This window comes from Galleria mellonella, unplaced genomic scaffold (assembly GCF_026898425.1).
Source record: "Galleria mellonella isolate WM207_F2 unplaced genomic scaffold, CSIRO_AGI_GalMel_v1 utg184, whole genome shotgun sequence".
In the NCBI taxonomy this organism is placed as follows: domain Eukaryota; kingdom Metazoa; phylum Arthropoda; class Insecta; order Lepidoptera; family Pyralidae; genus Galleria; species Galleria mellonella.
In genome coordinates, this window is record NW_026442025.1 from 7,344,467 (window position 1) to 7,359,389 (window position 14,923).

At 32.0% G+C, this 14,923-nt stretch overlaps 1 protein-coding gene across 2 annotated transcripts in view; it reads left to right on the plus strand.

Moving 5' to 3' along the window:
- The first annotated feature begins 487 nt into the window (after positions 1–487).
- Positions 488–14,923, plus strand: part of LOC113512163 (multidrug resistance protein homolog 49-like) — a 36,841-nt gene continuing 22,405 nt past the window's right edge. For both annotated transcript variants that reach the window (XM_031909197.2, XM_026895966.3), the window contains exon 1: positions 488–677. The gene's annotated coding sequence lies outside the window, so the exon portion shown is untranslated. The remainder of the gene's footprint in view (positions 678–14,923) is intronic.

Below are 14,923 nucleotides of genomic sequence, written 5' to 3' on the forward strand. Positions count from 1 at the left end.
TACCTTTCTAACAATAACAGAAACATAGATATTATGAATACTGATGAGCGGTAGTGGATTAATTTGTATGATAATCTAAGTTTCCGAAACCATCCGTTAAAGAGATTGTTAATAATGGAGTATAACTGCCCCATTGCTAGCAATATACCCTGTTAGATCAACCACTACGCGGTTCCCTTTGGAAACCATCGTTTATTATTAATGAAATCATCACGATGGGCCAAACAACCTGCTTCATTCTCACTTATCATCCCTTACATTTTTTTGATGATTTAACAATGCAAAAAAGCGATAGTAAAGGAGCTTTTACATGTTTACGGAACGGTGATGTTGATAAAAACATGATCAAGTTTAAAAGGTTCCTTTCGTTTCAGCCATTTGGCTACGTAACCTAAAAATACTTGCATATAAACAATGCAGCTCATGTCTCTGTAATATATTGCACCACTGCACATCGGGTTGATAAGCCCTCGTGTGCCAAAAACCACCCAGTCTAGCGCCAATAGTTGTACAGCACTGACGTGCCTGCTTATACGCAATCGCCATAATAAAAATTTTCCCGCGCAAATATCGTTCAAAATTAAAACGCGTCCATATGAAGAAAATAACCGTCGAGAGTGATTGTGAACTAACGAATTACTCATATAATTTGGATAATAATTTTTACAGAATATTAAGTAAGTCAAATAGTATTTTTTATTACTTAAATAAAATGTTTATTTAAATTTTATATTAGTGTGGTCTTTGTAGATATTTATTAAAAAAAAAACTGGTTAAAATGTACAAATAATATTTAAGTGATATATATATTGTGTATATAAATTATAAGGGTTATATGAAAACTCCGAAAAGGTTATCGAGTTTGGCAATTTTCCAAACAATCACATTAATATTTATGTTGTAACACACTTAAGTAGGTAACTTTTTTGTACTGACTAAAATATATTAACTGTATCCCATGTACAAATAAAATTAAACTTTAAGTTTACACTTACCCAATTTAAAAATAAAAATTAAATATGTAAATTAATCATTATGGTACATTTGCGTAGATACCATATTTTATTAAAATTAATCTAGCCATAACTGAATATAAAATAATTTTCAAATTTAGATTTTAATATTTGATAGCGTTGACAGAATTTGTTCGCTATTTCGGAGTTTCGACTTAATCGAAATACATAATTCTTACTATCTGTTAATATTTCTTAAATTAATATAATAAATATTTTATAAATTTATAAATAGGTGAACTTAAATACTTACTTTACTTCTTACATAAATTAACCATTTTTTTGATGTGGAAGTGATTGTCAGTAAAGTGGATGAATAGTCCTATTACTAGCACTATACCTTTTCAGGTCGACCACCACGCGGTTCCCCTTTAAAACCATCGTGGTTAATTTTTTGTTGGATTTGTCAGGATGGACTAGCAGAACTGCTTTCAAATCTCTGACCATCTCTCACTGGTGCCCCGTCAATTTATTTAGAGATTCCGATAGCGTAGTGGGAGTTACCATTTCATTATTATCCATTAAAAGCTCTTTTTTTTCGAAAACCAAACATATTGTCTTGTTTTTAAACAAATACTTTCCAAAATCTGTGCTCTACCTACAATAGTATTTAAAAGAAGCTATATCCCGTGTCTTCACCCGCGTGAATCAGTGAATAAAGTATCTTATTTACTTAGTTTTTTTTTAATGGATGATAATCGAATTGTAACCCCACCTGCGCTATCGGTATACACTTGCGGGGCACCAGTGAGGGATGATAGGTGAGAATAAAGCAGGTCAGTTAGCCCACCGTGACGAATCTAACAATAAATCAATCACGATGGTATCCAGGGAACCACGAGGTCGACCTGATATGGAATATTGCTAGCAATGGGGCTACTAATCCCCATTACTAACAAACACTTCTCCCCCTATGTTTAGTACATAGGGGGAGAAGTGTTTGTTAGTAATTATAATAGTTAGGATATATGTAACCTACCTATCTATCAGTGTGCCAAATTTCATTCAAATCCGTTCAGTAGTTTTTGCTTGAAAGAGTAACAAACATTCATCCATCCGTCCATCATTACAAACTTTCACATTAGGATATAATTTTTGACGATAATACGAAATTAACAAGAAAGCATTACGTTAGAAATTCATTTTAATGTATTGCCATAAAAAAATGTTGAATTTTCATATATAGTGTGAAATCTAAATCATTAATCAGCATTCATTTGAGAAAATGTTTTACTAGTGAATTTCAATAGAAGAAACCTCTAAGAAACAAATATTGAACATATTTCTTATAAGAACAAAAAATGGGAAAAAAATTTTTGGCCTTCCACATTATTACGGCTAAAAGTGTTTCTTCGAAAAAAAGCTCGTGTTTACTAGAATATTCCATTAAAAGGGTAGCAATAATTTCCAGTCTGTATGCATACTACACATACTCATAATAATCTTAGTCAGATAATGGAATACGTACTTTTTTCTCTACCAAGGCCTGGAATAATGAATATTTAAAATAAAACATAAAATATTTATGTTCTAAAAATCAGTATTTAATTTTATTACAATACTATCAAATTAATAACCCAATATATTTTTAGTGCAATGTACAATAAATATACAAGAACATTTATCTGTCTTTCCGATAAATAAAATATACCCGTCACTTGAACTAACTAAGATAGATCTATAGAACCTCATCATTGGCATATATATTCTATAGCAAAAGAACTTGTCGAAAAATAACAATTAGGTAATTTTCAACCGACTTCAAAAAGAAGGAGGTTCTCAATTCGATTGTATTTTCTTTATTACCTCATAATTTCGTTAGTTCAAAATTATTTTTTAACTAAAAGAATATACTTACATCATGTATATATGTAAATATATTCTTCAAGATAAAAAATAATTAAATTCAGATAAATATTAAATAATAATTCAGATAAATATAGTTCCATAGAAATTTTATCAAAATCAGTTCAGTAATTTAGTTTTTAAATCAAAATAACTGGTTTTGTCACAATTGAAGTCGGTTTTTTATGGGGCACATTATTAAATAAGTAATAAGTATTAATTAAGTATTAAATATATGTATGATATATACAACTTGCAAATTATTTGAAACTTTAAATACCTACTTACACAGTTTTCATTAATACCCGAAATCTCTTTATTCACTTAGAAATTATGTCCTGAAATTTTCACGAAATTGGAGGAAAATGCTACTAATGTACATATATATATAGAAATATCATGTATATACTTTCGAAATTTATCGCGTCTTTCTTAATTTTAATAGCAGTAATAATAGTCGTATTAATATACATAAGATGAGGGTGAAATCGTTTTGTCGAGTACATAATAATTCGGTCGTAATCTTCGTCGCCGCCACCCAGACGCCGCTTCGCTCTGTGCTCCATGGCAACCATGGAGGCCTTTAACCTCATAGCCTCATACTAGTGGATTGATTACGCGAAAAACTATATCTTTGATCGACTCCAAAAAAGGACAATTGTGATATAAAATAATGTTACGCCATATCTTCATCATTTCTTAATCCATTATACATAGCAAAAATATTTATGAGAAAATTAATACACTCTTTCATTAATTTTCAGTATCAGGAAGTACTAAAAGAGTTTTCTAGATAAATATATATTATTAGACAGAAACTACATATAATATTTTATTTTAGTTTGCAAATATACTTTCTACTCACTGACAATGTAATGTAAAATTATTAAAATCGCTGAAGTATTTCAGTTTATACACATTTATACTTACATGTATTTACAAACAAAAGATCTTTGAAGAAGCAAAACGAGAAAAAATTTAGAGTCAACATTCTAACAAGACTGTCCTAGTCGTGTTTCTACCGTGAAGCAGTTGTGTTTGCATGGCTGTGTTTCGGTGTGAACTGTGAAATATGTCAGTGAATTTATAGGGTACAGAGAGTAACATCTAAGTCCTTAGGAATGGCAACGCACCCCTCTGCGTTGCCATTCCTAAGGCCCCTGATACGCCCCTGATACGCCCCTGATACCAGGGGGTATCAGGGGCGTAGAAACAGTATACTCTGTTATGTGTATGTTACTTCTCATATCTATAGGTTACCACTTTCCATCAGGTGGGCCGTTAGCTTGTTTGCCATTCTGACTTGCATTAAAAAAAAGAAAGCACGAGGCGCAAGTATTATTTCGATATCATTCTGTATCACTCTTAGTCTTACGATCACTTCTTTCCTTATCTATCACAATAAGTTATTAGATATAAGAGAATACAACTGTAATAGCAATCGATATTTTATTGTAGGTAGGCTGTAGGTACGAGTACTTACAATAAATCGATTCAGGTGTATTCGATCGACTATTGGCAATGGTAATAACGATAATAATAACAAAGGAAGGGGAATCAAGTTAATAGCATCCTTTCTAATATTATTTAATATGAAAATAAGATTGTATGTTTGTTATTACTTACTTAAACAGTTTAATCAACTGTCATAAATATAGCTATACACGTAATATTTGGTATAAAAAGGCAAATAAGACTTTTTATCATAATCTATTAGAATATATCGAATATCCCTATTATGTGGACGAAATGATAAGTCAACACTTAATACAAACACAGTTTCAAAAATATTATATTGGTTTCAAAAATTATAGATATGAATAACATAATAAAAAATTGTATCCCACAAAAAACGAACTTTAATTGTGATAAAACCAGTTATTTTGATCTAAAAGCTAAACTACTAAACTAATTTTGATAAAATTTAAATGGGAGCAATCCGTAAGTATGAACTTTTATATAAAAAAAGGATTTTAGAACTGATCATTTATAAATTGTGCCAAAACTAATATATGTGTGATGCGATAGTCTACTTATGTATTCATGACTAGTAAATTGTTGTCAGAAACTTGAAGTGTTAGTTTTGACATGAATAAGCTACGAAGTAATTCATTCAAATAGTATGAATCCTAAGTACAATATTGTCCCGTCACAATACAATACAGTACTATGAGCACTGATGACGGTATAAAGGGATAGAGATAACTTCTGAATAACATTGATATAGTTTTCATTAGAATTACGTAGGTACATAATGTCATTCACCTGGATAGGCAACTATTATATTTCACAGTCTGTGTGACGTACACATAGCACTTACTTAATAAGCTTTTGATATTTTAAAAATGTTCATAACAAAGATTAGCAACGTCGCATCATCAGTCAAATTTTAAAAATAAATGAACATTTTTCAATATTTCTAATTGATTATTTAAAAAGGGCTCTGCTAGCGAAATAAAATGTTAATGTATATGAATATGTTTCATATACATTAACTACTAAAAACTTTACGCCTACTACATATTTTTTTTTTTGGAAATTTTTACATTTTTGCCATCAAAATTGAAATTTTCAGTGACAGCTTAATCAGAATATTATTTATACGATTAATTCGCTAGCAGAGAACTTTTAAATAATTAGTCAAAAACATTAAAAATTGTTAAATTGGTTTAGAAAATTGATTGATAATTATATGTTTATAATATATGAATATATTACGTATTAATTTATATTTATTCAATATTGCACTGCCTACTTACATATGTCTTGGTTTGCCTAATGGTTGGCTGGTAGAGAACACCGTCCAGTGTGAAGTCCGCCAAATGTACAACATAGAATTTCACTGTGCATTAAAGTTTAAATAAATAAATAACTGCGACGTTGCCATACTTAGTTATTAACGCTCTTAACTTTTTGAGCTTTTTATACTTTGGCCAAATGAATTTTCAGGCATAAGTATGCTGCCTTACGTCATTCAGACTAACGTAAGGGATCCACCTACGTCTGCGATTGTTTACTACCTATCACAATACCAAAGACTAATATTTTAGGTAATAACATTGATATTATTAGTTTTTAACCTGGGTAAGTCGGGGAGAAAAGGATTGTTAGTAATGGGGATTAACAACCCTATTACTAGCAATATACCCTATCAGGCCGACCTCCTCGCGGTTCCCCCTGGAAACCATCGTGATTGATTCATTAGTAAATTTGTCACGATGGCCTAACTGATCTGCTTCATCTTCACTTATCATCCCTCACTGGTGTTCCGCCAATGTATACCGATAGCGCAAGCGGGGTTACCATTCCATTATCATCCATTAAGAAAAAAAACCTGGGTAAATCACCGTTTTACATATTTCTTCCGTGAAGCAACTGTGCGTGATGTTTCAGTTTGAAGTATATCTTAATCTAGAACATGTAATGTAGAACTATGATATATCATTATTGTCATCATCATACCAACCCTTATGCGTCCACTGCTGAACCTAAGCCTACAACTAGTGAACAGTACATTTCAAATTGCATCTAAACGTTCAATTTACTTTACCACCGCGCCATAAATGCTATACTTAAGTACTGTCTAGGTTAATTTTCGACGTACACGCCCTGATAGATAAAGACCGACCTTGGTACGCACACCCTGAGTCTCCAATACCACTTTTGTGCAATCAAATTCGTGATGAAAACATAGAAAGGTTTCTTCAATACCTACATTATATCACTAGTATTATAGACATTCATAAGACATATAAACATATGTCTTATGAATGTCTATAATATATCGTCTAAATAATAATAGGAGAACAAAATCTGTACAGGGTGAAATTAGAATGGTTAGCATCTTTGAAGGAAATGTTCTGTGAAACTGAATATTTTCATCAATGAAATATGGGTCGAAAAATACCAAAAATAAGTCTCCATACTAACACGGCGCTTTCAGCTGTTGAGGCACTCAAAAATTTATTACTTTTTAATATTTAATTCGCTTTTAATATGTCTTATAGCATCGATAATCGATGTTCTACACAAGAGAAGATCATACATACAAAAGTAAATACATACATAGTGATATACCAAAAATAATCGCTTTTTATCCCAGTACTATCGTTGTGGGCTTATAGTATATATAAATCATACCACAAAATAATTATTACAGAGAAGGTCGGATCAATTAAGAAAAAGAGATTTTCTCTTCGAATTAATAATAATAAATACCTATTATTTAAACGTGATTTGTGAATTCCTCAAACATTCATATAGGTAAGCTGTTTTTATTGTATTATATATTAATTTTTTTACTGGGTATTATTTAGTTTATCTTTAATTGTACGGTTATTACCCTTATACATTCTATAGTTTTCTTTCAGCTTCTCAAAGGTTAACTGTAAGAGATCCCTTTATGGGATAATTCCGCCATTGTATATTAAATCATTCATCAGTGCTCAATTTGAATTATGTGCAATAAAGATTACAATACAATACAATTCATTTTTAAATTATTCGCATGAGTATCTTGTCATTTTCTTTATACCCTGATATCTTATTACATATGACTGTGCAATAAAGCTTATACGTATAAACAAAGTAACATTCGGTTATGAGAAAGTATCAGTTACGATTATTAGATTAGAATCAATCTAAAAAATCTTACTGAATACTTTAATGCTACCCTCACCCTGCTATAACGAATAGAGAAGTGTTTCTCAATTTAAAAGCCGTGAACCTCTAGAAACCTGCGAAGTTATCCCAGAATCGTCTAAGAAAACTAAAAGCCATTTACAGATTGCTTTATGTGCATACGGAAGCCTTGGTGTGTGAGTCCAACTTACGTTTAATCGGTTTTTATATTTTTAGAGACCACACTTCTTGGTGAAGTATATCTAAGAGCCAATTCTTGAAAAAGATTGGAAAAGACATGCCAAGAGTTTAGTATCTGCTCTATCGATCACGTCGTCATACTTCGATATATCAAGTCTTTAATTTGTCTATAAAAAGCCATCCAAAACCCTTATAAGGGTTGAGATGACGCAATAGCGACGTCACAGCGGGAACCACGGAAAAAATTACGTAACACGTACGTCAACGGACATTGCACAATCACACCTGGGCTGACTGATTACCGAGCACAAGCCGCTATGTCACAAATGCACAGACGCTTACGTCTGTGAATGAATTGTGTCTCTCACCCCGTGCCACAACACGCTGGGATAAGGTGCAGATTAGCCCGATTGAAGAATTATAATAATAGCATAGTGTTACTGGCAAGGGTACTTGGCTTGTAACGACATCCCATTTTAAACTATTGGGAACAGTCTGGCTGGCCCTTGATCCAGATGATATTTTACTGCACATGTGCATATAGGTAGCTCTATAAATGATAATAACGAAATACGTGATAGAATCACGATATTTCCTATAATTCTAAGATATTTCTCACTTCTTTAAGATTGCACGGCGCGTGATTATATTTTAGATTCTAAACAGTAATCAACTTTATAATCCAGTGTTACGCACTATCGTATTAGTAATAGTATTTTCTCATACATTTTCACAATTTTATCGCTGCATGAAAAATCCTTCAATTACGTATACTTATGTAGCCATTTTGTAATTGGCATTTTAACACCTATTCATAAAAACATGTATCGTATAATACGCAGGTAGTATTTAGGATAATGGTTAATCAAATAATGCCATCTGGACATCCGAATTTCAACAATAGTATATTATAAAATGGATTAATTTGTCCCAATATAGGACATAATTCATAAAAAAAATAAATCTAATTAACTAACCAATAAAAATTCCTTTTGGCAGTCTAAGAAGGAGGCCTATGTTAAGCAGTGTACGGATAATGGCTGAGATGATAATGATGATGATGAACCAATAAAAAAGATCTTGCATGTGTAACATATGACTTATATTAGGATAGGGCAGGGGTGGCCAACCGGTCGATCACGACTAATTAGTCCAGTCGATCGTGGCAAAGCAAAAAATATAATATTTTGCTAATCTAGCGAAAGATGCTCAGACACAATACTCACATTAATATAAATACTAATATAATAAAAATCACACTAGTTTTCACTAAGAATAACTTTATGTTTTATGTTTTCCCTCCTAATAAAATAAAAAAAGACAACAACACTACAATAATACAGGTAGATATTAGGTCTAGTCAAGTCGGCTACTTCGGGGATAGGGGATAAGTACTCTAGGATCCTTGCGAAAGTTATATCAGTTGTAGGTATAAATACTATCAAAGATTTTTTTCCTGTTATATTCGTTATTACATTACCTACTGATTTACTAGTTTTTATTTACCATGACCTGGTTATATTAATTTACCAGGATGGAAAGTAGCCTATTGTTTTCTCGATTTCAAATATTACGTGTATCCCATAGTTTATGACGATTGATTTAGCCATTAAAGTGCTAAGGGGTAACAAACAAACTCATTTTCATATTTACCTAATATTAATATGGCAAGTATCCATATTTATCGCCTATTACCTTTTCAACATAAGAGCAATATAGATAGACATTGTTGGCACAATCTGCTTTTTTACCGTACAACCTATAGGTGCACTGGAAGTTGGCGTCAGTCCAAGAAAATCTGAAGTATCCATGCATTAGAATGCACTATTGGTACCTAGTTCACTTTAATATTTTCGTGAGCCGAGATATCTATGAAGAGATTTTTATAGTTAATGACTGATAACATTTATTAAGTCATTGTGCTGTAATCATTAATCATACATACTGCTTCAAAGAAAATCAATCATCAACATATTAATTTTTATACTTATATATATAAAAATAATTAATTGTTACAATAAGTCACAAATATCATGGGCATATGCCCGTGATATTTATGACTTACAACTTTATCAATATGCTTTTTTATGATTGTATCAATATGCCCGTGACTTCATTCGCATGATTGGAGAAAAGGCTGCTTTTCCTTTGTGCTGCACTATACCAAAAAAAAAAATGGGTATACGAAATTTCATTAAAATTGGTTAAACCCTAAACATACTATGATTTAACAAATAAATTCTCTTACATATTTATAATATTAGTACGAATAACTACAAAAGCAATATCATTTGATTGATATCAATCTTTAAATCATAGAATACACTGTGATACCTTTGTTAATTGTTATCCCTAAGGACTCATGTCAGAAACTTAAAAAAATTCTGACATAAGAGTCTGACTTTTCGAAGTACACAACTTGCAGCAGACGCTTAGTGGCAGAGGTAACAGTTAGACGGTGATTTGAAAAATAGTCTACACGATTTTGTACAAAATCTTCATTTGGTAAAAATAACAATCTAAGATGGATAGATTGTTATGATAACAAATGTATTGTGACTTAAATTATATATATAGTTTAAATAGTTACCTTATTAATAGAAAAAAAAATTTAACTTGATGATGCGAGATTTTAAGATAAAATAATACATGAGAGTTTTTAAAAAAAAATCATATCTAGGATTTTAATAAAGGAAATAAAAGCTAAAACAATCATTTTTGGAATTTTTGTCTGTTTGCTCCGGGATCAAGCAAAAACAACAGCATCAATCTGAATGCGGTTTCCACAGTTGTAATTTAGCTTATAATTTTGTTGTTTAGCTTAAAAAATTTTGTAATATTTTTATTTTCTTTCTAAGATCCATAATTTTTACATAAGGTATAAAACATAAACTTCGGGTCATTTTACCCGCTATGGTAGACTAAGTATCTAATAATTGTTGGTATGATTAGTGTTAATCTTGACCATACAAAATTGATTACCTACTGCCAAAATCCACGTGTACGGAGTTGCGGGTAGATGCTGGTTACATAACAGAACTAGCCGTAAATCTTATCTATCATATTGACTTCCAATAACGATCAACACGGAATATATAATACTACTTCTTGTTGTTTAAATAATCTATTGATTTGTTCAAATATTGATATACATGACAAGACACTATGCTGTTATCTGTCAATTGGTGTATTGAAAATAAACACTCCATAGTTAGTACTCCATACTCGACTGAAAGAAAAAAGCTCTTTATTCCACTGTGTATATCCTCTTATTTATTTTAGTTTCTGTCTTATACTACTACTGCCCACTCAGTACTTCCTATGCCACTGTATTAGGTTGACTGAAAGAAATCTCTTTTGAGATAAGTTCGCCTTTGCTAACATTGTTATTAACTACTTGTTATTACGGTATGTTTTAGTTCAATAAAGAATATACTCGGTTTGTGACGGAAAGTACGTATAAAGTTTTTTAAAAATTTTATATTTACAATTATTCAGGTAAATCAATTTTATCCCCTTCAAAGTACTCCCCCTGTGACATAATGCACTTGTGCCAACGCCGTTTCCACTGTGAGATTTTTAAGTTAATGCTAACCTTGAAAGTCCTCTGGTTGTATCATTTCTCATACTGCCAAAGAAAATCCGTCATAGCATATTTTTTTATCTTATATATATGTCCCCCAAATGCCGCCCCCGAAGTACCAATTTGGTTTTTGGGAACAAGAAGAAGTAACAAGGGGCCAAATCAGGCGAATAGGGGGGGTGTTCGGTCACCGTAATGGAATTTTTACTCAAAAACTCATACGGATTTAACTTACACATATTTAGAGAGGTGTGGGCAAAAGCATTGTCGTGGTGAAGAATCCATAGAATACGTGATACCCCCTCTCGCGCCAATTCTGGACGAACTCGTGCCAACACGAGCTTTGAGGCGATTTGAGCACATCGACGTAGAATTTTCCATCAACTGTCTGGCCTGGAGGGACGATTATATATATGATGGACAATCCCCCGAACATAAAAAAAACAATCAACATTGTCTTGACATTTGAGGGGATTTTCTTGATTTTTTTTTTGTTCGTGGTTCCCCGGATGTCTTAAAAAATTTTGCTTTCACGGCCATTCTTGCCGAGTTTCGAGAGAAACTTGATTACGACGCGCTGCTCTTCAACGGAAGCGGGCTCCATGCCGACGGGGTTTCGTTAAGAGGTAACATCACAGATGGCGTGACAAGCCAATAACGATCAACCGCACGGCGGTCAGACCAGAACTGAAGCATTGTTAGGGACATAAGGAAGAAAAAGGGTCCTGCGCTTATTTTAGTTCCTGGCCTCCCCACTCCTCTTTCTCGCATTCCAGAACACTTTTATACGAACTTTCCGGACAGACCTCGTATATATCCAATTCCGAAATCTTTGTGTATATCTTAGATTATAAAGTGTCGTAGTATGTTGTACTTTGGTGTATATTATTATAAAAGATATTGCACCTTTGCCACTTCTGGGTCCATTTTAATAGTGTTAGAAACTAAAACTTTGTTGAAAATGGCAAGGCATGAAAGTTAACATCTTATGTCCATAATACTGTTCATGTCTATAGGCGACGATTACCACTTTCTATCAAGTAGGCCATCCGTTAATTTGCCATTCATAGTGGTATAAAAATAAAGAAAAAAAAACTAGCACTAATTTATATTTATCTGACAATTGTAAAGATGTTGCTGTGTGGTCCCGGCATAGAACAGGCCACTCCTTCCTTTCCCGTGGATGTCGTAAGAATCAACTAAAGGAAGGCGAGGGATCGGCAGCAGCGTCCCTTTTAAAACATCTCTAAAACCTGACTGCGGTTGTTAACCCGCCTGCCAAGCGTGGTAACTACTGGCAAAACCCCCATGAAGCTTATATTCAGCAGTGGACAGTAAAAGGCTGATATGATGATGATGATGAATTGTAAAGGTAAATATTAATATTTTTAATTTTATATTAGCAACCAAAATACTCTGCTTGTAAATGTGTCCGTAATTGCTTGCTCTGCAATTAAAGTAACTATTCAGTTTACTCTACAACGTTATTTAATTCAACAACCATTAGCGACTCACCACTAGCTATTCATACAAATAGATATTCACAAGAAATTAATTACAGAATACAATGTTACTTTCAAGGCACCCCTCATGAGTTGCTTTTAAAAACGATGGTTTTACTGCTCCGGTAACTTCCTGCCTTTAACCTTGACCTAACGCGACCTACCGAATCATGTCCTAATTTGGTAGACTTTAACATTTATTTAAAGTCAACTAATTCGAATATTATGAAAGAGCAAATTAAAAATAAGAGCAAATAATACTGCTGAAAATAAAACTTCCTAAATAGGATTTATGGTCCAAAAATCCTTACCCCATATAATCGTTTAAAATTTTGTTGAAAAATACAATTTTATTTTTATTAGTCACTAGCTTCTACTCGTACTTCATTCTATATATCGTATCGTCTTCATTCTATATAATATATGTACACAAGTTTTCATAGTGAAGGTAACAAACAAACTAACTTCCACATGCATAATATTAGTAAGGATTTACAAATCTGAAGTTTAGTTAGTTAAATTTTTAAACAATAAAATTCATGTTAATAATATACATACATACAGATTGATTTTTCAAGAAAGATTCAAAATAAAAAGATGAAAAAAAATTTCTAAAATTAATAATTACTAGGTGCATTTTTACATAAAACAACCGTATTTTACTGTAACAAAGTGTGCATATATATCCTGAGAAAATTTTGTACAAAGAAAGATTCGTACAGTACATTTAAAAAGTATTCTATATGCATAAACTAAAAGTATATAAAAAAAAGACTAATAAAAAATTATAGAATCACGAAATGTTCATAGTAGGGCCTATTTTGAGGCGCTATTTCTCTAAGTTTACCTATGAAATTTATAAATTATTAAAATTACTGTTTTATGGAGTATCATAAACTAAAAATATAACAATTTTTACATAAATCTATGAGCAAATTAGTTTATATTGGTGCTTAGAAGATTTCGCTGCGATATCAAATAAAAATTTTAAATTTATAGATCGCCGCAATATCGACTCCAACGTTTACCAGAAGTTATCAAATATGAGCACTTAAAAGATTTAGTAAAATTCTAATGTAAATTAAACAGTTGGTGGCAGCACGTTGCTAGATAGGATTTAGTTAATCTATTAATAGTGAAACAAAATTTTGAATAATTCATCATTAACAAAAACAATTCGATCTTTAAGTTAAAAATTTTTCATTTTACTGACTTGCAATAAAGTGATATTGATTATTACGAGTCCCATTATGGTCAAAGTAATTACTGTTTAAAATTTGGCCCTTATGGGCCTGTGAACTTTAATTATTGGTAATTTCCATTGTATGCCAAGGATAACTTGAAGTCTTGTTTGGCCTTACGAAAATGTATACTTAACAATAATACATCTTCAATTTGAGATTGTCAAAAAAGTAATAACCAAAATAGAGGATTCATGCGCTGCAATGAGGGTTCCGTATAAGTAAATAGTGTATTAAAGCTAATAAAATTAAAAAGTCTGTAAAAGATAGGTCTATTATGTAAGCAAATTATGAAAAAGGCGAAGTAAATACTTAATTTTCTCTAATCCTATTAACATTATAAATGCGAGAGTTTCTTTTTTTTTTTTATACAACTTAGAATGGAAAATAAGCTGACGGTCCACCTAACGGAAAGTGGTAACCGTCGCCTATAGACATGAGCAGTACCATGGACATAACAGAGTATACTGTTTCGCCCGTGATACCCCCCTATGCGTTGCCATTCCTGAGGACTCAGATGTTATTCCTCTGTACCCTGTAAATTCACGCCATTCAAACCGAAACACAGCCATGCAAACACAACTGCTTCACGATAGAAACATGAATGAGATAGAGGTATCCAAGCAATCGACTTTTGTACAAAGTCTCCCTTTGGTAATATTTGTTTGTTAAAATTTGGTTCACAGATAGCGTATATCCTAACATAACACATAGGATACTTTAAGTACTTATTCACGCGTGTAAAACCACGAGAAACTACTCGTGAGACGTAACTTCTAATCTTATTTTTACTTGAATATGGGTATATTTTACTTCTACTCGTATAATAACCGCTTTCCATAAGGTGGGCCATATCGTCATAGTCGTAGAATACTGACGGATCTTTATATGTAATCTTTGTCAGATCCGTCAGTATTC